The 26,223-nt window shown below is 42.6% G+C and overlaps 1 protein-coding gene across 1 annotated transcript in view; it reads right to left on the reverse strand.

Annotated features, from left to right (window-relative positions):
• CLASP1 (cytoplasmic linker associated protein 1) overlaps window positions 1-26,223 on the reverse strand; it is a 167,307-nt gene that overhangs the window by 128,708 nt on the left and 12,376 nt on the right. The window lies entirely within an intron of this gene.

Consider the following 26,223-nt stretch of genomic DNA (forward strand, 5'->3'; position numbering starts at 1 on the left):
TTGAAAAGATTCCGAACTGGTCCTTGAGTGGTTGTGTATGATGAAAAGAGGAGCAGACACTGGGCTCTCTCCAAAGGACATGGAGGTAAGCACAAGTTGCAAAATCACTGCTGTAGAGTACAGGAAGCTTTTCTACCCTGAGCAAGGTCAGAACTCCAGACAGCACAGGAGGTAAATCACCACTGACAGGAACTACAGTCTGCTAAGTCTCCAGGGAAGAAGCACTCATGGTAATACAACAGAAGACTTTGCAGTTGAAAGCAGAGTTACAACTTACTTCACACCTTTCACATCTCAATTGCCCCAAACTGATGAAAAACAGCAGCAGCACCATTGTTTCAGAAAGGTGGTTCTGCTTATGCAGCACTTTATAGCTATGGATACCTGCCTGGCAGCACCCAATGCTCAGTGTCTTCACATGAAACAACACCAAAACTAAACACCTACTACCTACTACTAAGACTACCAGCTGCTATTGCCTTTAGTTCCTCACACAAAGCAGTTAAATATCTTAGTCACAAACACTGCCACTATTCCGTACATTTCCACTGCCCCCAGCTGAGCATTTACACTCACAGCTAGGTCCCCAGCCAGGAAGGAAAAATTAATACAACTCTGTGAGCGCTGATGAGATCTTGCTCTGGGATCAGCTGTGATCAGGACCACAACTTCCTTGTAGCTTTGGTAACTAGTTGCATCTCAGAGCTCAAGGCATAATGAAGCCTCATACGATGAGGGCTATTGCAGAAAAGCAAAATGAATATGGCAAGGAAAATAAAAAGAAAATTGCATCGCTCTGTTTTGTTTTTTGTAGGAAAACAGAAAGCCTTCATTATGGCAACTAATCAATTTCCAGCACAGCAATGTGCCTTATTAACAGACTAGGCTGCTTTACTTAGTAACATTACCTTCCCCTCCATTAGCAGCTAAAGGCTGCTACAGTGCACAGAGCAACTGGAACTCACACTGGGAATCTGCCTGCAGGCAGAACCATATTAGCTGGAGCACCTCAAAAGCTCACAGCACAGAAGCACTGACCCCAACTCCATCTCTAACACTACACGAATTGAAAGGGTCAGCACATTTTAAAATTGGAACAGAAGTGTTTCTGAGGGTTTAGACAGCATCTGGAAAAAACAAGGCAAGCAGACAACCTAGCAGATAATCACCGACAATCTTCTGCTCCCTTAGGGCCGACAAAGTCTAGTAGCAACTAGTGAGGATGTTCAAATATCCAGATACTCCCCTTGATCACTAGTTCCCAAGCTTCTGAACATCTGCACTTCCAGATTACACCATTCAACACCAGCTTTTATGAGGAACAGCAATATTGCAATGCAATGATGACAAGATGCACGGACAGCCTCAAGAGGAGGGCACCAAAGAGGTGCAGACACAGCAAAGTCCCACCAGCTGCTGGCAATGTGAAGAAAGCTGGGGCTCAATCAGGGAGGCAGAGCAGCCACGCTGGTGAAGAGTGAGCAGCAACCAAATTGTGCAGGAAACTTCATAGATGATGACAGCTCTTGCTAGATCGTAGTTAATGAAGCTTTGTTCTTGCCTCGTTTGGGAAAAAAGGAACATACACAATTAAAAATGCAATAGCATTTTCAGTAGCCAGTCTTTGTAAAACCCTGGAAACACCCTAAGACCTAGAGCCTCCCACCCTGCACAGACAGAATGCCTGCTCAGCATGTACATGTGTCCTATGCCTTTGAAAAGTGTCTCCAGACACAATCAGCAACAGCTTAATGGTACAACAGTGAAGAACTCCATTCAGAAAAGAAGAAAGGTTCAAGATACCTTTGTCAGCCACAGAAAGAACAGCCCGGGAGAGTGAAGAGATGCTAGGGTGCTAGGGAGAGAAAAGGGCAAGAGGTGGGAAGAAGGAATTCCATGGAGGAAGGCACCACTTCAGCCAGAATCCTGTTCATACTCTTTCTGACCCATCTGGGAAAAAGCCCAGAGGATGGCCCTTAAAGGCCTGGGTTAAAACACTTCCCAGTCTTTCCTACACCAGTGAGGGGTGCAGCTGAGCTACATCTAAGCCAGCATCTACAGCAGCCACAAGATCTAGCACAGCCCATCCAGCACGATGCTTCCCACAGCTTACTGTTCAGTAAGGTCAGTGAAGACTGAGAACTACTGCCTAAGCTGTTGACTACACCATATTCTTTTTTTGCCATTCCTTCTTACTTCCTCTCCAAGCTACTTTTAATTGCTGGTTTTCAATTCATGTCAAACAACTTAAATGGAAAACTTTCAGAGGCTTAGCCTCAGTGCTATATTCCAGCTAAAACCAGGACCCTACAAAAACAGTTGCACAAGAACACAGAAAGGTCCCAGTGCTGACCTGCTCACCTGAGTGTGCCTATGCAGGTGGAACCAAACCTCACATCAGCAGATATGTACCAGTGACCATCTGCAAGCTGGGCACTCTCTACTTGACCTGCTGCGTGACCCTGAAGTGACACCACTGGCCCAAGCCTAGCCCTCTGCAGACCTTGGCTCTGCAGCTTCAACCACTCTAGCCCGTGCATGCCTCTTGCAACTGTCTCACATCCAGCTCTCAGCACAGTTCTTGATCAAGTCAGGCATAATGTTCAAGATCTTCTAACTTTTAGCAATTAGATTTCTTCCAAGACTTTGATCTATCTGGTCTAGGAAATCAATGAAAAAATATTCTGTCCCTGCCCATTTAAAAGCTAGTTCCAGCTTAGAGGATAATGCTTTCCACATGCTTCAGAACCAAACCCCACATGTCACGTAACACAAAGGAAATAGAAATTATTTAATGTTGATCTCCTCAGTTCCTTTTGACCTGTGTGTATTTCCCTTCGCCTTTTTGGCCGTCATCATTGAGATTTGGAGCAACAGCTGATGCATCACTGTGAGCTCTCATGAGAGAATAAAACATCTGTTTCTCTCTCTCAGACTGAAAACAGACGCCTTTTTAGTTGTGTCCAGCAGATACTCAATTACATGACAGCATAGTGAAGCACAATGCATCTAAATCAGGGCACACCCTTGGGCCACATGGGTGCCTGGCATGTGGTCAGGAACCCAGAAAGGCTTTGCAATCTCAGGCTATCCATACCTATCCACGAGTATGCAGAGTCTGGGATGCCTGCGCACATCAAGGGTAGTTTTCTTGCCTTGGCAATGTCTGCAGAACCGCTCTAGAGCAAACACCACGTGCACCAAGTGCTGTGCAGTCCCATTGCGGCTCAGCCGTGTTCTTGTGGCTTTTCTAATAAACTCTCTGGAAAATCCAATTCCATACAAAAAACACTCTTCATGAACCAACTCAACCTGACATTCCAGATCTGAATAAGGTGACAGTACTCGCCATGGGACAACTCTTCAACAAAACCTGCCTGGAGAGATTTTACTGGCTAATGTAGTTGTGTTGGAAACTCACAGCTATGAAAAACTCCTGCAAATGGCATCTGGGGAAGCCCAGCCACAGCAGAGCAGCCTGGTAATCACTGGTTCAAGACTCAGCTCGGGACATATGGATGGGCTGACACTGCTAAGACAGCTCAAGGAGTGCCTGCTCCATGTCTGTTCCTGTGGCTGAAGCAATCCAGTCTCTAGACTTGTTCAATTGCAAGCATTTTACAGACAAAAAAAAAAAAAAAAAAAAAAAAAAAAAAAAAAAAAAAAAAACCAAAAAACCAACCAAACTCCCACCCCCCCTAACAAATCAAAAACGGAAAAAAAACCTCTCAGCCAAACCAAAACAAACCCCAAAAAAATCAACCACAAACAAGGGAAGAGAAGGGAATTCTGCATCCCACACTGCTTGAGAGAGCCAGCATTTTGCTCAGGGAAAAGAACAAGCCATCTGAGCAGCTGACAGCACAAGTGGAAAACCAATTGGAAAATTATAGGGACAAACCACATACATCTTGGCTTCTATATCCAGCTCTAGAAACACATTTAAACAAGTCAGACAAATAGCTCCTATCAATGCTCTAGTGCCACAGCTACACAAACAAGCATCCGTCACGTTAAGAGGTTTCCACAAATTCTTGTGGATTAATACAAGGAGGTATTAATTAAGTGTTCAACTAAATCATTAGCTCTTGGATTAACTATCTTAAACAGAATTCTTTAGAACTGAAATAGATCAGAGGAACAGAAGCTCTAAGTGTAGCATAAGAAGCCACTCAGGGTTCAGCACAGGTACACAAAGAGCTGACACCCGCGGGGAGCTCAGTCAGACCAAGCAGGTGCCTCCTGGACAGGCTCTGCTCAGCTTTCACAATGCTTTCACTGCATTTTTCTCCTTCACAACTAGCCTAGCCCCACAACAATGGCTAAGCTGAATCAAGTGTTTAAATAACCATTTTCTTCATGATTTTAGAAGACCAATGCCTTGTTTTGTAATTCTGTTACTTTCCCAGAGGTTTATTCTCACTGGACACTTGCTAACAAGATCCGCCTTCTTGCCTTCTGCTGGACAGAATATACTGTATATTCATGCAAGCAGTTAATAGCACTTTATAAAATGGAGAAACTTAATTTAATATAACTCAGTAAAATGTATTGTGTCATGTTTCAGGGGGAGGAAGGAGATTTTGTGCCCCAACACTGCAAAACCTTGAAGCAACACTGCAAAGGAATTTTGAAGAAGAGTAAATGCAATGTGCAGACTTTGAGTCACACTTCACCTTAGAGAAAAAAGGGAACAACAATTTTCTAGATGTTTCCATAAAAGAGGTTTTATGGAAGAAACATATAAATAATTGCAATTTGCCAAGGAAAAAAATACTACAAGGAAAAGACTCAGCTGTCTCCTGTGCTTATCACACATACATTCAGAGGTGGATTAACTTATTTTTGTCTCCAACAGATTTTAAGGGAGGTATGGTGGAAATTTCTAAACCACAAATTAGATGCCAGCCCTAACTGAAATATGCATCACCCAGACAGAACTGTAACTCTAAAAATATGCCCTCCATACCTTTGAAAACTTTTCATTCTACACCATCTCAACTCTTTTTATTCTTACAGGTTGAAAGTTATATAAGCCTTCCTGCTCCTGTAATTTCAAAAGTGGTTTATTTCCTTTGAGACACCTATTCCAAACTGAAATGTCCCATTACTTTTATTTTTTGTTTTAAATAAAGCAACAACTTTCACACAGAGGGGAAAGCATGGTCACTCTTAGAACTCCAAAACCTGATGTCTTGTGAATTCTGAAACAAGACAGACAGAATGCTGGATGTGACAGTGTGCCATTGTTAACCTGACATGAAAAGGATGCCAGACTGCTTCCTCCCATCCCAGTCAGCCTTACTGCACATTCCAAACTGAGTTAAATGAAACAGTGACTCTTTACTTTTAGTGTAGAATGGACCTCACCAATAAATTCAGGTGAGAAGTGGTTTCCAAAGCCAATTAGTTCAACACCATCTGCACCCCAGTGCTCAAATTAGATCTGACAGGCCACATTTCTAGAATGTTTTGTTTTGCTTGATTCTTAACATACAGGTCTTCAGCTGTAACTGACTTCATTTGTTCATTAAAACCTGCAGCAGTTTTTTATATGCTAGTTAGAAGCAGCCCTGTCAATCCAAAAACAGGTTTAATGAGCTTCTATGTCACCACCTGTAGGACCCTGCTGACAGACTGTGAAACAGAAAAACGTACTTTATTTTTTTAATCCTTCTCTATGTACAGTAGTATAAGCCAGGTGACAATTTGTAGCCCCCAAAGACTCCAGCTACATGATCTGACTCATGACAATCTCGGACTTCAGCAGTGCTTCACTCAGTTAATAAAGGATCTGCAAAAGGAACCAGGGAGCAAGATAGACACACACACATCAAGGTAAAATACTGCCAGTCATAGCAGGAATTGATACATTTTTTTCAGCAAAGAAATGGCACTGGGCTTTGGTTCATTTATCTAGGAGTTTTTAACTTGACATCATCTGATAAAAGTAAAAACTTCAAAGTCACAAAGCAATAGGCTTCAATTACTGTATTTCTATCAGTGTGTCAGTGACAATGTGATTCAGGAAGGAGGGATTGCTGCTGGCAAGTCTCTTGCAGTCTATGGCACAGAGGCTGTTTTAGCTGAATAGAAGATTGAGTTTCACAGATAGTAGCTATGTCAGGCTAGAAAACATAATTTAGAGGATTTAAAATATGACAGTGCCCAAGGATAACACAAAGAAACAGAATATGCTTTCCAGATAACACTGCCTGTAGTACAGGTTAGAGATCAAGTGGCTGCTTTTTCTTAAGAACAGACATTGTAAGAGAAGTCAAGCAGATAAGTTGCTAAATCTTCCACAAAATCAACACCACAAACTGATTCAGAAGCAGATGCAGCTACAGTTATGCCTCTTCTTGCTCTCCATTCTTTTCCTCCTGTAGGTTAATAGCACTTTCCTGCACCACAGCAAGACAGGAAATACAAGGCAGTGTTTTTCATGAGTTTTCATATCCTCATCTGGAACTACAGAGCATTACTATCATAAACTTGTCACACTGAGGTCTAGCAGTACTGTATGCTGGAAAGAAGTATTTGGCTTCTTCATATACATCTGCCTGCAGTGTTGGGACTGTGCCAGCATGCAGTCCAGTAACAAATGTAGTTCAGCCTAAGATCTATAGATGCAGGAAAAAAAATCCATGCAGACCTACTCGTATACTTACATCACCATTTAAAGAGATTTCTTTTCAATCTTTCAAAGGACTGGGAATTTGAGTGTGCACATACACATTCTGTTCCTTGTCTCCGAATTCATACATCAAAGAAGATGCCACAACCACAAAGCAACACAGAAACAAAGCACAGATTCTTTATTAACTCTTTCTTTAAAAAAAAAAAAAAAAAAAAAAAAAAAAAAAAAAAAAAAACACAAAAAAAAAAAACCACCAAAAAGAACTTCAAGAGGTACATAGGCCCTGCAGTAATTTCTGCTGTATCTTGACATTTTGGTCAACCAACAGTAAGGAATTTGGATTGGCTACAGGCCAGATTCTGACCCATCAGACTAGAACAAAACCAGAACCTTGAGCCAGTTGTCTGCATTCACATTCTCTCCACAAACAGGACAGGGAAATCAGCCATTACTGCAAAATTTCCCTCCTTTTGATGACATAATATAGAGTCCCCTAAATTAAAAAGTCACCTAAATTCTATTAGGTAGGGTAAAAACAATTCAAGAAACAGATTTTTTAGCTACTAAACCACTTCAGTCTACTAGGGAAATCACATGCTCTTTAAAGAGTTGCCCAATTATGTGCTGACCTTACATGGATTCTGATGGTTTCTTTAAGCAACTCATTAAATAATCCAAGATAGTGAAAATTTTATTTTGCAAGACAGGTTAATGTAGTCACATTATTTTTCCATAAAGCTCTTCTTGATCACTGGCTAATTAGGACTAGGAGTCAAGATAACGGCACCATTAACACCTCCCTTTTATCACTTCTCTCCAACAAGAAATACAAGGTCCCAGGAAAAATACCCATGGGAAGCAATCCCAAATCCCTCCTTAGGAGGGTTTGAGAAGGCATTTAACACCAGTCAACACCAGCACCGGTTTTATTGTGCCTTTCACCTGTAGAAAGCAGCATGCAGGCAAACAGCACAGTTCCAGCATAAACTGCTTCTGCAAGAACTTGAAGAAATTCTGACTTTACATAAAGGAGCTGGTGCACTCCCAGTTGACTCTGAGCACCACAAAAAGTTGTAGCAGAGGTAGGATGGGTCTCCCAAGCCTGCGGTCAGGGCCTCTTCCCCCACTCAGGTGATGTGGGTCTGGCCACAGCTGCCTCACAGCCACACTGAGCAAAGAGCAAGCCCAACACCAGCCATGCTCAGCAGGGAGCTGAGACACAGCTCTCCCTCCTCACCAAGTTAGAGGAGAGCAGCACAAGACAAACCCGTTTTCTGCTCACATAACAGCAGCTCAGGAACTTCTTCTGAGGCAAGCCTAAGAGCCATTGCTTGCTTCTTGCAAGCCCTCACTACAGCAGCACACTGCAGTGCACGTGAAAGGCACACTCTTCCTCAGGCTGCAAAGCTAACCAGGAATACCAAAAAGGAGCTCCACCAAGGAATGGACAGCAAAGACTATGAGCATTAAATAGACAGCCACAAACCAAAGCACCATTAACACCACTCATCACTTCTGCCATGTACATCATGTATATCTGTAAGCATGGTGACCATCAAGGGAAACTACAGCCCAGCCGACTTGTACAGGACATTTCTGCTGCAGCCCCAAGACCATTTCTCTTCTCCGCTGTTGCTTTTCAGGCTGTACATGCAAGTTCATCCACAGGAGTCTGACTTGAACCCTCTGTCTCCAAGGGCAAAACTCTCCATGCACAAAGATCAATATTACTTCTTCTACAAGTCCCCTTCCCAGAAATGCCCTAAATTCATATCATCACATTTTTGATCACAGCTGAAGTTCTCAGTCAGAGTGACATATCAACACTGTGACCCACTTGTCTGCCACAGCATGAAAGCCTCACAACAGTGTCTCCTTGGTATGACTGTAGCTGCACTCGCCCCATCTGCCAGCGTGCTCTTTTCCCTGCCACATGCTGTGCCTTTCTAGAGATTACAAAAACTATCTCTGCCCACGACAATTCCTTTAAAGCTTCATCCCACATCTCCCCCCAGCTCTTTGTTAATGACACTGCTACAGAACTGGAGCTGGAAACCAAAGCACCTACCATAAAATGGCTAAAGATTCCTTTAAATCTTCATTAAATAATGAAGATGTTACACTTCCAAGGGCACATGACCCCTCAATGAAAATAAGGTGTAAGCAAGGCCTTTGTTCACACCTACCTACAAGGCAGAGAAGTTCTGTTCTTCTCTACCTTCAATTATTTAGCACCTTTCTGGGATGAAGAGTGGTGTGCCCTCCTCTCAGAATCCCACCAGATCCAGCAGCACAAAGCTCTGCTAACACACTGCAGAACAAGGCACAAACCACCAGCCTCATTTGGCATACATTAACAATTGTAGTGAAAACCACATTGAAGAGATTTTGCTAGCATGGACTTGAACAAAGGTGGTGATCATCTTTTCCTATATCCTTCAGGAGAAGGATAAAGAGAAATCCTCTTAGATTAGCTAGAGAGAAAATTAAACCAGCAGAGCAGAGGGGCACTGGAGCAGACTAATTCAGGAGACTGAAATCTTCAAAGGATGTATTTTAAGCATAGGTTGGATAAACATCTGACAGAAGACATCCGGGTACGTTCATTTGTCTTCTGTGAACAATAAACTGGATTTGACTATTTCCTGGAGTCCCTGATATTACAATACCTGCAAAGTCTCAAAATTTCCTCCTTGCCATTAGAAACACATTATCAACAATATAAGTTATTAGTTAGTAAGCATCCTTTATGAACAATAAAAGGCCGAGTGATAGACTCTTATTAGCATTCCTCTGTAAAAATACACTACACTAATAAATAATGGCTAATTATTTAGTAACTGGCTAATAAAAGTTACTCTCCAGGGTAAGGCTGACACCCTGGTTAATAAAACTCTCCAATATTGGCTTTAATCAAGATTAATGTAAAATCATGAAGTATATAAAGGCTATGCTGAACCTTAGGCTCCCTCTCCTATGTCTGAAACTCAAACCATATCCATCCTTTCATTCTGCAGGATCCTTGGAAAATCCTAGGGTTTCCTAAAAATTCATATTCAGCTCTGAAACCCTTCCACAAGTTTTCTCCAGAGCTTTCACCTGAACACAGATGAACAAAATGGGCAACCAGCTTCCAGGTGGGGCACTCTGCACTGCTGCTGGAACTGTGTCCTCTCTTGCAGCCTTTAAGCAGAGCATGACCTTCTACAGGCAGGGAATGCATCTCCTTGCTGGACTGCAAACACTAGCAAACAGGACAGAAACAAGCCCAAAAACTCTGCTGCTGTCTGCAAGCTATCTAAAGCATCATCTCACGAGCCACCTGCAAATACGCTGGACTGCTATTCTGGCTCCCTACACAGAAGAGCTTCGGTTGTGGTGCAGACCTGTGGTTTGCAAACTTGACTTTTATCACCACCACCTTTTACAGCCTCAGCACCCACTGGAGGGAGAAGGGTTTGCTGCAAGCAGAGTCAATAGCAGCCTCTCCATTATTAACCAACCACTCTTCACTGCCACCCTCTGACTGACACCAAACAGATTCACTGGTGAGATTGGGATCTGAAAGAGAAGTTATCTTCTGTCAAACCTGGACTATACAATATGCTTGGGAAGGGGAGAATGGCACAGTTCAGCCCTTCAGTCATTTCCCAAGAGCCCAAAATACTGGAGGCACAATTGCAATTACCGGCTGCTAGAGCTGCCAGCTCAGCAGCAACGAAGCCCTTCCCATGGCTCCCAAGTGAATTCACTGTGGTTGTTTGAGGAACTGGGCAAACAGACCAGAGTCAGCAACTGAATCCTGTTAATACACTTCTCTCTCCTTGAGACTTGGGGGAACAAAGCATTGTTAATCTGGGACGAGAAGCATCTGCATGTGGCATTAGCTAGAACACCTGCATATAGCAGCAAGAGAGAAAACACCTTTTCCCCTGCAGCTAATCCCTGCAAGGGCAATTGCCTTCCCAGCAAACTTTTACACCAGCAGAAAACCAGTTCTCACTCAGCTGATCACCACTCAGAAACCCAGGCAGATGGTCTTTAACTTGTAATTGTACTCTTCTGACACACACAAAATCCACCTGCAGTAATCTAATCACGTTTTTACATGGAAGGGGCCAAGGCTGCAAGCAACTCATCTAGACTCTCTTCCACACAGTGAGGAATCCTCAACAGGAATTTGTGGAACAGCCTCCATACTTTGGGGAGTGACTTACAGATTCATAAAAACATAAGGCAGAAAATTAAGAGTGTGAAAAATATCCAGGAATTTCCTCTTCACTATGGAGTCACCTTGCCTGCCAGCCTATTTCAGTCATGCAGTCAGAGGAGGTCTCCCTCCCACCATGCCTGGTACAAGCACATTCCTAACACTGGTTCTGTACCTCTCCCTGTGACAGTACTGCACACCAGGTTCTGTGCTCAGTCACACCAGAGCAGGCCAGGGAAGATCCAGAACAGTCTGATAAGCAAAAGCCTCAGTCTGCCAGAGCTGTGGTGGACAGAGCACCAATGTGCCTCCAGAGCCTGCAAGCTAAGGCACCTGCTGGTACAGCAATCAGGAGGGGGAACAGCTCCACATGCCTCTACCAATATTGCAGTAAATACACTGAAATCTTCAGAACAGTTTCCTTCACATTCAGTGGGCAGAAGGGAGGCAGGGTACACTGCAAGCCCATTGCCAAATTCTCCCTGTAGTACTGCCTCACTATTTTACCTGTGAACTAGGAACCAAATACAATCTCTGCCTTAATGCCTGGGGATTAAGAACATAGCATCAATATTTAAACCACTCAAATTCCCTTGACAGAAATACCATGTCTGTTGTTCAGGCAGGTAGGAGCAGCAGGCTTCAACGATGGATTTAGCCATTTTGTTGGTCTGAAAAGTAATTCAGATGAAATGCACTACAGAATTTAAAAATTTATATTAATCTCATTCTTCCAAAATAATTTTATTTTCTTTTGATCCGGCATCAAAGACTTTCAGGATATGTATACCATTAACTATGCCAATCAGAAGAGCACTGAACCTCCAAACCAACTATTTACAGTATATGTAGCAAAACCATGCACTAAGTATTTCTAAATCAGATCTTGCAAGATCAGGGGAGAAGCAGGGAGGTTCCTTGTAACAAACAGGATTTTCAGGAACTTTTATACAGATTAGTTCTAGTGAAAGCTTTAGACATCAGGCATCAAATAGCATTATCTCTATTGCAGGAGTCCATGCTCCAACCCAAATACTCTGGACAAACACAGCCCCCACTGAAAGATGGCACTACACAAAGCATGGGCCACCACCACAGCCTGAGACCCAGCAGGCCTAGGAAATGACAAAGACTGACATGAGGCTCAGCTGTCCACAGTGCAGACAGATCACCTACTCCTCACCACTAACAAAAAAGCCTAAGGAAACAGGGAAGCTACAGCTCCCCAGGAACTGAACACGTATCTCCCTGTGACTCTCCTCTTGCAGACTCCTGGTGCATGTGCACAAACTTGCTTTCAGCAGTTGAAGCTCACAGCATTAAGGAGAAAATTAGCTGTGCAAGTCAAATAAAAGCACGTATGCTTCTTTTCAAGTTTCCTTTTAATCTTTTGATGCTAGATAAAAGGAAAAAACAAGATTCATCTCACAGGTATGCAACTGTTCCAAAAATGAGCACTGAATAGCAAGCGACTCAAAACAGGCGCAAAGATGAAAACAATATCCATCTGCAGGTTAAGCATGTCATCCACAAACACTGAACCTGACAGTGAGAAAGAGAATGCTTGTGGAAAAGAAGCTCTTTCAGCTCTGTGGATTCAGTCCTTATCTCCCTCCCTGCCAAGCCTCAGAGGAGCAGGATGCACCTTCAAGTTCTTGCAAGAATGTGGGTGCTACCACAGGTCCTGGGACAACCAAGTATCTGCTGACCAGCATTTCCAAATACCTCACTCTCAGCTCCTGTATTTGCTCCAGAACAGTAACCCTTTCAACACAATGACACAACCCCCAACTGATCACCCAGCATGAACCCAAGCAACCGGTGTTCTGGACAAGGACAGCTCTCGTAACTGAAACCTTAATTCCAAATCACAATCCAGCTTGTAATGTTGGTTAGTCACTGCTCTCCTCAGAGGCTTATACCTAGAATGACTCTATGCAAGTCAAACGAGATTGCAGATTTCCCCCAAAATAACCGAGAGCAGATTTCAGGATGTCAAAACAAACGTTGTCTGGAAGCAGAGGGAACCTCACACCACTGATCTAGGAAGTGCAAAGGAAACAGCAAGAACAACAAAAGAAAAAAAATTACTGAAAACAGCAATATCTGTCTAGCATCAAGCTACATTATTTTAAAGAATACAGGCAGCAAAAACCATGATCTCTTTATCCTACATTATTTGCACCAGTAACAGATTTTTAGAGGCAGAAGGGTCTCATTAGATCATTTAATCTGATATCCCATATAATACAGTCCATGAAATCCCAAGCACTTCCCTCTGCACTGAAACCAATTATTTTCTATGAATAAAGTATTTCTTCTGAAACAGCATTAGGGTTTCACCTGATTTTGATTTAAGATCTTCAAATCAAATAAAGGAAGAACTAAGCCCTAAGCATTCTGACCAACAGCTTGATTTTTGTTATAAATGCAGACATTGCATACACCACAGTAAATGCAGAAAAACATAAGCATTTTTGTCATCTGCCAAAATGGACTCCCCACCACCGATTCACAAGCAATAGTTTTCAGCCTTCTGAAACATACAGTGATCTACATACTTTCTAATAAGGATGTGGATCCCTACAGAGCAAATGGAAGCCCACAGACAACAGCCTCACTCTTCAAGTTGTCTTTTACAGCTCCCTAAACAATAAACCAAGTTCCATGTGGTTGAGAGCTCAGCTTGGAAACTTGTATGCTCCTCCCAGAGTGCAAAGAGGGCTGGGGGTTGTTCCCATATCCATTCCTAGGGCAGTATTAAAAAAAAAAAAAACTGCAACAGTCCAAGATTTCCCCCCCCCCCCATCTTCTATTGTGTAAGCTTTTTACAACACAGCACATTTACAAGATGCCACATTCACACAATACCAAAGTAACTAGCACAGAAGCCAAAATTTGTGATATAAATTCACATATAATTGACTATAAAAAGAACTAATAATGTGTTATTACTTTAAAATCACCAAAACTATCACATGGAAATATAGATTCAATAGCTTCAAATAGTGGGAGTGGAAAATCAAATTTCAATCACAAACTCTGACTTCCGTAACAAAAGACTAAACAAGATTAGTTATCCCCCCCATTACCCATTATCAAAGGTAAGCCTCAAAGGAATGTCTTCCAGAAAAAAAATCTCCATAAGAAACAAAATTAAAATATAAATTAATCCTTATTAACATGCACACAAGTAACACAGGCATGTTATTAACAGCATTTGAAGAGCTAAATTTAAAAATAAACAGACAGATCTTCCCTACAGTAGACGTGGTGTTCATCCGAAATTAAGTCCCATCTTCAGAGAGCTTGCACATGGCAGCAGTTGGGGCCAATCTGAGTTTCTTCAACTTTAGTGGCAGCAGGATCTGGCTCTTAATTAAAAGTTCCAGACTTCCCATTGTCCCAACCGTACCACACCTTTCCTGACCAAAAAAGGCAGTTTTTAGAGCATTTTTGTTTTAACTGTTCCTCAGCCAAGTTTTGCTGTAGAGCCATTTTCTAGCACACATTCACTTACCAGGACTGCTGCTCTCATTTATCACAAGTGCCCCTCTGATCCCTGGAAAACAGCCCCCCAGTAACACATTTCATTTCCATCCTCCCAGTTTGAAGATGCCAGACTTCAATGGTGATAGCCATGAAGTAAACAGAACGAAGATAAACAGGCTCAGGGCATCTTCTTGACGTCCCAGAAATTTTTCCTGGCTCAACTCCCACCCTGATGAACATCATCTAAAAGTCCTGTCCTTGGCCTCTTCTCTCTGCCTGTGCTTCCCTTACTCAGTTTAAAAAGACACACCAGAATCTCTCCTCGTGCTCTCTTCCTCTCAGACTGCCACATGAGAGTCACCACTGGATATCTTCCCACAAGGACAGCAGGGTCCATCCCACACTCATCTTTCCCCAGACCAGCTTCTTTCTCCTCCAAGCTCCTGGCTCATGCACACCTTCAGATTCCCCACAGGGCTTTATCCAAGCCTTTTGAACTGCCAGCTTTAACCTGTCTGCACAACTGGTTCTTTGAGACAGGGACACTTGCACAGCTCGCCACTTTTTCACTCTGTATCACCCATGCAAAGCACAGCCTTTGCTCAGCACTGTTCGAGGGCTGTAGATGCACCAAGTGAGCCCATCGGGCTGGGAACAGCAGGACCACCCAAGCCACCCTTTGTGCCAACAGACTTATATTGATGTTTGACCAGTGATCTTGGAATCATCATAAAACACACTCCTGCAAAACAATTGTGGTAAATATGGATCCTAGATAAAACACAGAAAAAACCACATGGAAGTCTGGAGTACCCAAAGAAAGAAGTACATATTTCAGCAATTCATCCTGGCTCTCCTGTCTAAATCAACTACACCTTATTTCCCTCCTTTACATTAGCTCAAAGAACTGGGGAGTCCGTGGGACCCATGTGACCTAGACAACTTCACTATTATGTCATGAGAAACCTGCTTTCCACAGAGCAAAAAGCCAGCAAGCCACCCTCACACCAGCTTGCACATGACTTAGTTTTGTAACAGTGCTATCACCTAGAAAAGTCCCCAAGTCTCACTCTTAAGTGTGTGTCCAGCTTCAGCACACACTGCTACAGTTCTCGTGCACTACTTCCTCCTGAAAATGGCCACCAGAAAACTCAGAAATGCCTATAAGAGAAGCCGTCAACCAGCATCAGCCCCAGATACCTCAGTGATAGCCCAATGAAGGATCAACACCTGAGAAAAGACCATGTTAGCACCTAGTACTCAATTAAGATCTCTCCCTGACAGAAACCTGAAAGATATTTTTCGAGTTTATTATTGCAGTATTTCATGCAGACCTAAAATCCAGCCCATCTCATCTGTATTACACAGCTTGAAGTTCTCACATGGCTCTCAAAAACTCACTTTTCTGTCATTACATAGCCTCTGCCTTCTACCTTTCCCAAATATATGCCCTATTTGTACCACTGCTCCTATAAGGGAATTACCTTACAGATAATCATTTTTTCATCTTTTTTTCATGGATGACCCTTCTTTTCACACCACCATCTCTCTCTAGCTGTTCTGCAAATTGAAGTTTCAGATATCCACCTTCAAAGCACTGTCATTTGGTCCAAGATGTCAGCTCCTGCCTCCCCAGGCACCTGCAGTACCAGTTCCCATCACAGCACCTCTAGGTGCAACTTTTCACAGCACTTTCCTCCACACATGCCCTCTGCTTAGGAAATCTTCTCATTAACTTTTAGCAGGCTTATAGAACAGGAAATTCCAGAAGGAAACAGATGAAACTGAAGGAGAGAATGGGACCTGACCAACATGAAGAAAGAAGCAGAGCTCTTTGAAGGCAACAAGAAAGTTCAGATCTTGATGGAGACTGAAGCTAGTAGTCTTACAAGCAGACCTACTCACATAACTTATTCATATTCCAGCAACATTGTGGAGGTTACAACTTCCCAAAGACCTAAAGGGAAAGAAAGTAGAAGAGGCAGACAGGAAAACCAGGAAAGCCACCCATACAGGCCTGGAAGAAAAGCTCTAGCCAGACAGATAAAATATTCCAATCTGTAAGAGGATGCACCTCCTAAAACCTGTGTGCAGTTTCAGCTTTCCATACCACATCCAGTCACTGCGTGAAATTCCTTTTGGAGGTCAAGCAGTTCAGCCATGCACGAAACAGCAGCACAGCCATGGCACCGTTCCTGCCTCAGGATACAATGCTGCAGTGCCCCTCTGAGCATCTCAGAGTTAATCAAGGTACACAGCTGCCTTCTCCAAGGGGTTGATTTACAAAAGTAGGAGTGTACTGCAGTATTTGCACAAGGATCATTCTGTCCACAGCAGTCCAAACAGATGAGAGCACACACAGTTTATTGAGGACTATTGGGTTAAACGATTTGGTGCATCAGGACAGACTCCATGAGCTACAAGCAAACAGAATTCCCTCCAAAACTCAGGTGCACTTTTTATTTCAATGTGAAAGCTAAAGCTGTCTCTATTTACAGAGCCACTACAGAAATTGGAGTATTAACAGTCTGGCTCCACCAGACAGCTCTGGTGATGGGTGTACATCAGTAAAAGCCTGTAATGTCCAGCTTGGTGCCACACTGAACGAGCGGCGACCCTTTATTTAAGCTCCCAACAGTCAGACACCAAGCCCTCCCAAACTGTTAAAAGCAGACATTTGTTCCATGTCACTGCACAAGTGCTGATGCCTCCATTTGCTGCAGGATTTCCAATTAGACCCAACACAACTATGTCACTTGATATTAGTCAAATGGAGAGTCATGGCAATACAAGGCAAACTCACTGTCTCTTAATGGAGTATAGTTCTAACAGACACAAAGAGAATTAGCATAATGAGCTGGTTCCTAATATACATTTCACAGTAAATGCAGATATTACTCAGACAGTATCATATCATAACACACTGAATTTAAGCAACTTTAGGTTTCCCATTTGCTATTACCATATTCTCAACTATGGGCTGACTGGCACACTCTTAGCACTGGCACGGTGGTACCACCACAGTTCACCTCACAATGCTTCCACACCCCAAAGAAGTCTTGCCAGCCTGTGCTCCTGTGTGCACGTGCTGCCTGTAGGAGCAGAGGTGCCACACGAAGGGCATGGCCAGGCTGGATAAGGCTTTGAGCACCCTGATCTAGTGGAAGGTGCCCTGTCCAGTGGCAGGGGGGCTGGAACCAGATGATGTTCAAGGTCCCTTCTAACCCAAGCCATTCTGTGGTTCTACGTCAGAATTGCTCTACTGTGCAACTTTTCACCACTTCCACAAACTTCTCTCCAGGAGGATACTTTTGGAGATAAAAAAGCATTAGTAGCCACAACAATTTTCTCACACTTAATGCAGATTCAATTCTACACATTCTTTCCTCTGGCCAAAATCCCAGCCACACTATAAAAAAAACAACAGGCTCTCCAGGGTCTGATAACTGCGAGTCTTTGCTCCGATTCTTGAATACTCAAATGTTGCTTTGCTTAAAGTTCCATGTTTAGCACAAATGAAGAACTCAGTAGGTTTTACCTAGTTAAAAAAAATAGAGATCTCATCTATAAAGAAAGTAATGTATGATTTGTGGGAGGCAACATTCATTTGGAGAAATTCAGAGACTACATGTCTCCACTGTGTTCCCTCCTGCATTTAATGATATGGCCACAGACCAGACGACACACGGGATACAATTACATGAGGCAGCTTCATACAGACTCACACAAAGCACAGTTCCAGCCATCAGCTCTGAGCAAGGCAAGCTGACTGTGCTCAGCCTCAGTTAAGCTGTTGCTGGCACCCTGGGTGATTCAGAATCACCACAAAACTGCTGGCATCACTGGCATCCCAAAAACATTCACACAGGAGTTAATTCATGTAAGTGCCTCTGACACTGGGACACTCATCACTTACCAGCTAATAAATTCTGCTAAAAAAAAGGTAAGAAACAAGTTTTAGAGCCTTGACAGTACACAGTGATATAGTGGATTAAACTAGATGGTGAGTCCAAAAGCCCTTGCAACCTGAATTACCCTGTGATCCTAAGGGCTGATCCAACTGCCATACACAGCTAATGCTACCTTCCTTTTCCAAAATTCACCTGCTGAAAAAGGAGGGCTGCCAGAGCCAGAAATGTGCATCTGAAACAACCCTGCAGCAGACTACTCAGGCCCATGGGCTGGTTTTCCAAAAAAACCCCATAGGTGCACTAATGCTAAGAGCACACTGGAATGTTTAAAAACAGCATTATCAGGTATTTTTCAATCCTATTTTTAAGGAAGAGATCATTAAATTATTGATATAACATTCATCTATTCATTTTTCTCCACAACTCCTGAATTCTTTAGCCAATTTTAGCAAATTTCAACCTAATAGGGTAGGGAAAACAGGGATACCAAAGATTATATGCACTTACAAACACAGTAACCAAAAGATATTCCACTGAAACACAGACCTTAGCATGAGGAAAACCAAAGCATGAGACATCAGCAAATCTACGAAGAAAAAGGCAAAGGAAATGAGGCTTCATACAACTTTTCTGCTTACAAAATGACTTAATCAAAACTAGACCAAGTCAGAAGCAACTAGAGCCCACTGACTGTGGGACCTTCAGTAGACAATTTTTTCATGTGGAAGTTCAAAGGGTGAGACAAAGATGACTTTTAAGACAACTTCAAGAAATATCCCACAAAGAAGACATGGAAGAATGTGCATACTTTCAATGGAGAAGCTAACACACTGGTGCTGGTGGGAGGAACCTGGGGGTTGATGAGTACTTCTTTCAGCATCAAGACGACAACAGAACTCCACTGAACAATTTAAAGACTAGCAAAAGAAATCAAGGTACCAGTAAATCCAGCAGTGACACTAACCTTCCATTCAGGTCATGCCAGGGAAAGTGAGGATTCACTCCTACTCACCGTGCTATCTACTAAACATGAAGGGAGATGGGTCCCACACACATATAAATGACTGCTAATTTTACTCCAGAGGTAACAAGCACAGTCTCTGTAAGTCACTTTGGGATTTCTGAGGACAAAAACCAGTACACTTTTTAAAACATTTTATTTAAAGTGCTCAAGCAGTTTAAGGCACAGTATCATATCTGTTCTACCACACAGAGGACTGAAACAAAATTGCCCTATCACTGTGCATAATCCTATTGCTCTACACTGTACATAAACAATTCAGAATCATCATAAGATCTATCCTAAAACCAAATGTCTTGTCCTTATCTATTCATCTCCATGACTTTTCCAATGTTCTTTCTGTAGGCAACTTTCATCTGACATGCAGCCTAAATTTACTCACAGGCAGTTTATACCCATTCGTTCTTGTGCTAACCTTGCCCTTTAAATCTAGGAGTTCTTTCCCCTCCCTGACGGTCACCCCTCTGATGTATTTATAGACAGCAATCATATTCCCTGCTAGCCTTCATACTGTAAACTAAACAAGCCAAACCTCTTAGTCTCCTCTGGTTAGGCAGGCTCTCCAATACCCTAAACACCCCACTAGCCCTTCCCTGCACCTGTTCCAGCTTGAATTCCTTCCTTGCAGACAGACAACTAGAACTGTACCCAATAAGGCACTCTACAATAGCATTAGTGCACCCTTATCCCATGAAAATAAATCCCCAATAATCTGCCTTTTCCACCAAGTCATCAGCTGTGACCCTTAGCCTGCAGTGAAGCAATACACACCAAGGTTTTCTGAGAGCTGGCTAACTCTGTTAGACCTCTAATAAACCCTGGTGACAAGCACTGAAGTGCTGCAAATGAAACACTACACCAGCATTAAAGGAATAGCTTTATCCTCTCAATTCAGTAACCACAATGGTTCAGTCTGTTGTGTGTTGACCCCAGACTCACAGTCCCAAATGAGAGTCTCTCGGCCTTGCCAATGCTGAGGCAGTCACTGTACCAAACACCCAAGTGAAAACATAACTAACAAAACAAAAATGTAACAAAAACATCCAAACACACAAACATACACAAAAAACCACCTCCCCCAAAAAACAAACACCAAAAAAACCCAACAAAACCAAAACCACATGCACATAAAAATACAAAAAGCAAAACAAAATCAGCACAGCAAACAAACAAGAAAAAAAATAGCTCTGTACAACTTTTGCTAGTCCCAGCACTAAAATCCTATGGGAACTTAATTTGGTCAGCAAACAAAACCAGGGAATCAAATCTCAAGCCATAGTAGTACTCAAGGGAGGCTTTTACTTTGTATCCCATATTTCCATTTATTTCTCAACATCCACTATGGGCCACCAAGAGCCAGAATATCATGCTGTCACTTAATTAAAACACCATGTAAGCACTGCAATTAGACTCAGGCTACTTTGGTGAAAATCAGAGGTTATAACAGTTGGAGAGGTTTTACCAAATGTCAAACTCTTGTTTGGTTTAAAGCATCTCCTTATGGTGTGTAAGGTTGCTGTGTGGAGACACTTCTGGGACACCTGAGGACTCTGCTCCAGGCTCCAACTGTTTCTGAAACAGGTGACCCAAAGGAAATAAACCCTGGTTTGCAAAAGCCACCTTTCTTCTCAGGGATGGGGTTATTTTCCCCTCCATTTTATGAATGAGCTTTGGATATTGAGCTCTAAAGCAAGTGCAAAAGAGGTTAGACCTTGAATGTGCCACTATGGAAACTAACTTCTGCCCTATTTCAACACTCAGTCTCCACTCTGCATACTCCCTTGGGATCCTGTAGGTTCTCATTATTTGTATTTGATTTGGTAATACCTTGGTAAACAACAGAGATACTGTTCTTTGGTACACTCAGGCTCACAAACTTGTTTTATGCAACCAGTAGCACATCACTTTGTGCATTAAACAACAAGAAAGTATTATTGCTCTTCTAGAGTTCTTCCTACTGCAGCCAGAAAAGGACAATTCCTCCTACTACACCAGTCATTATTACCTTTTAAGTATGAAGAATAAAAGCCACATGGAAATTCTAAATGCTGACTTACTAGAGCAGGTAATTTTCCCCTGCCCTGAATCCAAAGGTCTGAAACTAGCACTGAATTTGATCTATTCCAGCTGCTACAATCTTCTACTCTGCACAGCACCCTTTGTGGCACTCCCCATACTGCTGATACCACAGAGGTGAGGGCTGCACCACAACCCAATCAAATTACCACACAGAGCAGTTAAGTGTTGGGAAGGCAGGACCAGCTACTAGAGATAGAGAAAAAATTCCCAGCTGGACTGGGAATTAACATCAATGCCTACAGGAAACTGGATATCCTGGAGCCAAAACTCTGTTCTTCCATAAGTTTAAGGCAGGAAAACCTACCTATTTAGGAGCATGCTAGCACAGAAGCCTAAAAACAAGGACAACAAGGACTGGGGACACTCCACAAATGCAGCTCAAACCGAGTGAGTCTTTAGCCCTTCCTAAAGTAACTCTTCTCTCCACAGGGGAAGTCATCACCAGCAATTTCTGCCACGGTGCCTTTTGCAACATGGGCATATGCAAGGAATGGGCTCTACTCTCAAGTCCAGATCTCAAGATCACTTTTCCTCCACAGTCCCCTTCCCATATCTTTTGTGCATCAAAACTATTTAATTCATTTCCATTAGCAATTTCAGCTTCATAGAAAAGAGGGATGAAAGTTGCAGATGAATGTACACATTACTGATCTCCATGCACCCCCAGCAGCTCAAAACTCAGCAGCTAACAGCAGCTGCTTAGAAACCCTTTAAGAGTCTCTTTTTCTTCCACAGATGGTGAAGTCCTTTCCCTCCGTGCATGAAATACTCAACAAAACACACTCACCAAATTATCATATCAACCCATAACCATGCATGATAATTATGTCTTAAATCAGGATTTCTTCTACCGAATTTCAACCAAAATAAACACAGTATAAAGAACAAATGCATGCTTATAGTGAACAACCATTCATCAGCTTAAGTAACTCTAATGGATGTCACTTTAAACTAAGCCTGCACCATCTGTCCTACCCCTCAATTAGCAAGCAAAAAAAATTATTCAATACACAGTTTAAGAAAGCCAGCTAATTTATGTAAGTTTTATTTCTCTTCAGCTCAGTGAAACATGCTCTTGTAATGCTTGATATTCAGAAACAGATCAGAATGGAAGGTTGCTTTCAGTAATGCTATTAGGAATTTTGTCAGGGGAAATAAAATATCTGTGCAATATTTCAACGTATCAAAAAAATTCTCGTTAACATCTTAACATCTTACATTTTACTTTAAAGAGCACAATGTCTCTCTCAGCACCAACATCAGCTGGGAACTAAACAAATCAAATCCAAAGTGCTGCATACATGAACACAAAGAAAGCTCAGGACACAGCCCTGCCCTGACAGACTGAGTCTACCAGCACAGCAGGAGGCTGTGGATGTGTCCTCAGACCCAGGAGCCTGTTAACCATGTCAGTCCCTAACTCACCTCTCAGAGGCAAAACCCAGGCAGGCTGCTGGGACAGAGCCTCACACAGCTACACTGGGACAAAGGGACCATTCCATGCAAGGTGAGAAACTCTCCTCGGAAAGCAAACCCTGTCCAGTGACAGCAGTGCAGTGCCAAAAAATCACTACTTGCCAAAAAAATATTAAGCTTCATCCAATTCCTTACTGCAAACCTCCATCCAGTTTCACTTCCAACTGGCCTCTCCTACCACTCTGCAACACGTGAAAACACTGTATAAAATCTCTTCAGCATGTTGGACCCTAACCTGCTTGAATGCTCTGTCACCACCAATATTCAAGTTCCCTCTTGGATGTTTGTCTAAAAAAACCCTGCAATAACAAGGGCTATTTCCACTGGAAACCTCAACTCCACCAGCACAGGCAACAAATCCCAGGGAAAAGAAAGGTGCAAGAGACCTCATCTCCCAGTACTGTTGAGGAGAAGCAGGCAAGAGAAGGTCACTGCCAAACACTCTCAGTTCACCTTTTGGAACAGCAGGCTGCTTGAAAACTACTTTAAGATCCTGGACATATTACTTTAGATTATACCTTAATTTACATAATGGTCTGGGTACTGAGAAAGGCTCATCAGCCAGAAATGAGCCAAGAGATCCTGCACACTTAACATCAGCATTACTAAATACTGCAGAAGCAGCTCAAAGCGAGATGGCTCACCAAGGGATTACTGACGATTTCAGCTCCCTCCCCTTGCCATAGCATTGTGAACCTGAGAGGACATGCTGAAGCCTCTGACAATGCTGCACTGTTTTGCTTCGTGTTTTAAGACCATCAGCTCTGCAAAGGCCTTAGTTATTGTTCAGAGATTCAAAGCTCAGCAAAATAACTCTCTTTTATGCTTAGCAGGGGAAGAAAGGGAGTCAAGCAGAACCACCATCCTGAAACAGCACAGACCAAGCAAACAAAGCACAAAATGAAGAAGCAGACCAGAGGCAGAATTCCTCTTTGGTCTAAAGCATCCTGCAATACCTTCCCCAGCCCAGCCTCACTGGTGTAATCCACAACTCCTGGTGCCCACACCAACACAGGCTGGCTGCTCTGAGCAACTATTCTTCAAAGAGGAGTAAGAGCTCTCAAAGAGAATTCAAAGAGAAATCATTTCTTCACTCTACACCATTCTCATGTCTACTACACACCTGTAAGTACTGCTGAGAAAACTCGAGCCTGCAATGGCTGTTGGATGCAATTGAAGCACACTCCTGTTAAGCACAAACGTGCAAGTGGCTTTGCACTGGATTTCAGTGCCTTGTATCATACAATCACTTCTATGTTTCCTTGACTTGAAAAGCATCCTGAACTATCCAAGTACGTTCTGCACCTAAGGCAGCTGCCTGTTACAAAGCAGGAACTAGTGATCAGATCACAAGACCATTGTTAGAAGAGTTTCAGAGTGCTATCAGAAGCATCTTAGGCCTCACTAAGTTCATACATGCCGTTTTTAATGGACTTGAGACAGGACCAACCAAAGAAAAGCATCTTTGCCCTCCATCACTTTTTTTTTCTGAATTTCGTTCTGAAAAAGAAAACTCCATTGTCTGCAGTCATGGTGCTGGGGTCAAGGACTTCACAAAGTAGTGTCATGAAAAAATAGAAACAATGTACAGAAAAACAGTTAATGATGGCCATGACATACACAGATCAGATCTGTGTGCCAGTGAGGGAGATAGCTTGAGCCCTTCCTGTAAAGGTGCAATTTCATCATCAGTTCAAGCTCCTTTTAACCCAAACTAAACTGGTTTGCCTTAGAGATGCCTCTTCTCTGGTTCACTGATGTTTCCTCGGTGATAACATATAAGCACAACTGTTTAGCTAGAGGAGTCCTAGACAGGCAGGAGCCATGAATCAACTGGATGCTGTCCCAGTATAATGGGTCTTGTTATCCACATCCAGTCTTATTCTGAGAACACACACTTTATTGCTGAAGTGTTAGGAAATTTCAAACCATACAGATGATCTCCATCTTTATTTTAAGCTCATACTTTTTCAAATTAAGAGACTGAAGTGAGAAGAGAAACAGACTACAAATATTTCAGCTCCTGCTGCTGTGACCAGACCACTGCAGTTTAGCTCTCCAGATGGCTGTCCTAGGGTAGTGATGCCTGGCCTTCCACTCCTAAAGTTGACACACTAATCCATTAACTGGATCGGATGACACCAGCTCCCCCACGCTCTCTCACAGCAGACAAAGCTGAGCTTCCGAACCCCTACCCCACAGTCAGGAAAAAGGCAACAATAACGCAGATGCAGGCACTAAAACGAAAGGAGGAGATGGGCATAAGAGGGTGCACTAAGCCTTGGCTGGATCCTGAAGCAGACTTCACCACATCACTGACCTTCACATAGCCAGTTTGCCCCACTCAAAGGCTTCACATCTCCTATTATACTCATTCACTGAGAAAACACCCTCCAGACATCTGAGACATGTCTCTGTTATGCTTACTAGAACTTATTAATCACAGCAAATGCTATCTATAGAACACACACATTAATGAACAGCCAGCTCAGCAGCATGAGTTCTGGAACAGAGTCACTGCACTACAGAAGTGCCATCAGTTACTCAAAAATTAGTATCACAGAGATCATTTTAAGTGTGCAATTCAACAGACAAAAGACTGGGAAGACAAGCAAGTTATCTGAACAGAAATTCTGCAAAGTGTGATACTGGGATTGCAAAGGACTGCACCACTCTGTGATCCACATACCATGTAATGAAATCCATGCACATAGCACATTTTGTAACAATTTCAATTTTACTATGCTTGGGCAACTCTTCCACTGAGAATCATAGAAGTTTGTAAGAGAAAGCCAGTTAGCAAGAAAAGGGACAATAAGAATATATACTACCCTCAGAACTGCTTGTTCACAATAGCAAGCTAAAAATTTCTTCATGTGTTCCACCAGAACAGATTTTCTATTGAGACCACATTAGCTTTGGTGGTTTGGTGATAGTGTTTGGGTTTGGTTTTTTTTTCCCCCTACATGCCAAACAGCTTCTACAACAGTAACTCATTGACAAAAATGAAAAGAAAGAAATGCAATTGTGCAGAACACTCTGCAATGTCACAACCACTTCCTAATCAAAATATCTTTTAAAAATAATTTTAATTGAGTACACTGAGCTCCAGAGCACTTACAACCTATACAGCCAGTCCCTCCCTCACTTCTACAGGTGTGAACTCCAGTACAACCCACAGTTAAACATCTTTGGGCCCAGCTTTGTAGGAGCTTACAGTCTCCCCCACAGTACCTGCCTGTGGTAGGACTTCCTCACTAAATCTGAAGTGAAATGAAGCAACATGACAAGGAAAACAATGCAGTGGCATTCTATGTCCTACCAACTCATCTCAACACTACCAAATTCTACAGAAGACACACACATTCTCTTTCTTGAGCTAAGTACAATTGAT

This window comes from Oenanthe melanoleuca, chromosome 7, assembly GCF_029582105.1.
Source record: "Oenanthe melanoleuca isolate GR-GAL-2019-014 chromosome 7, OMel1.0, whole genome shotgun sequence".
Classification (NCBI taxonomy): Eukaryota; Metazoa; Chordata; class Aves; order Passeriformes; family Muscicapidae; genus Oenanthe; species Oenanthe melanoleuca.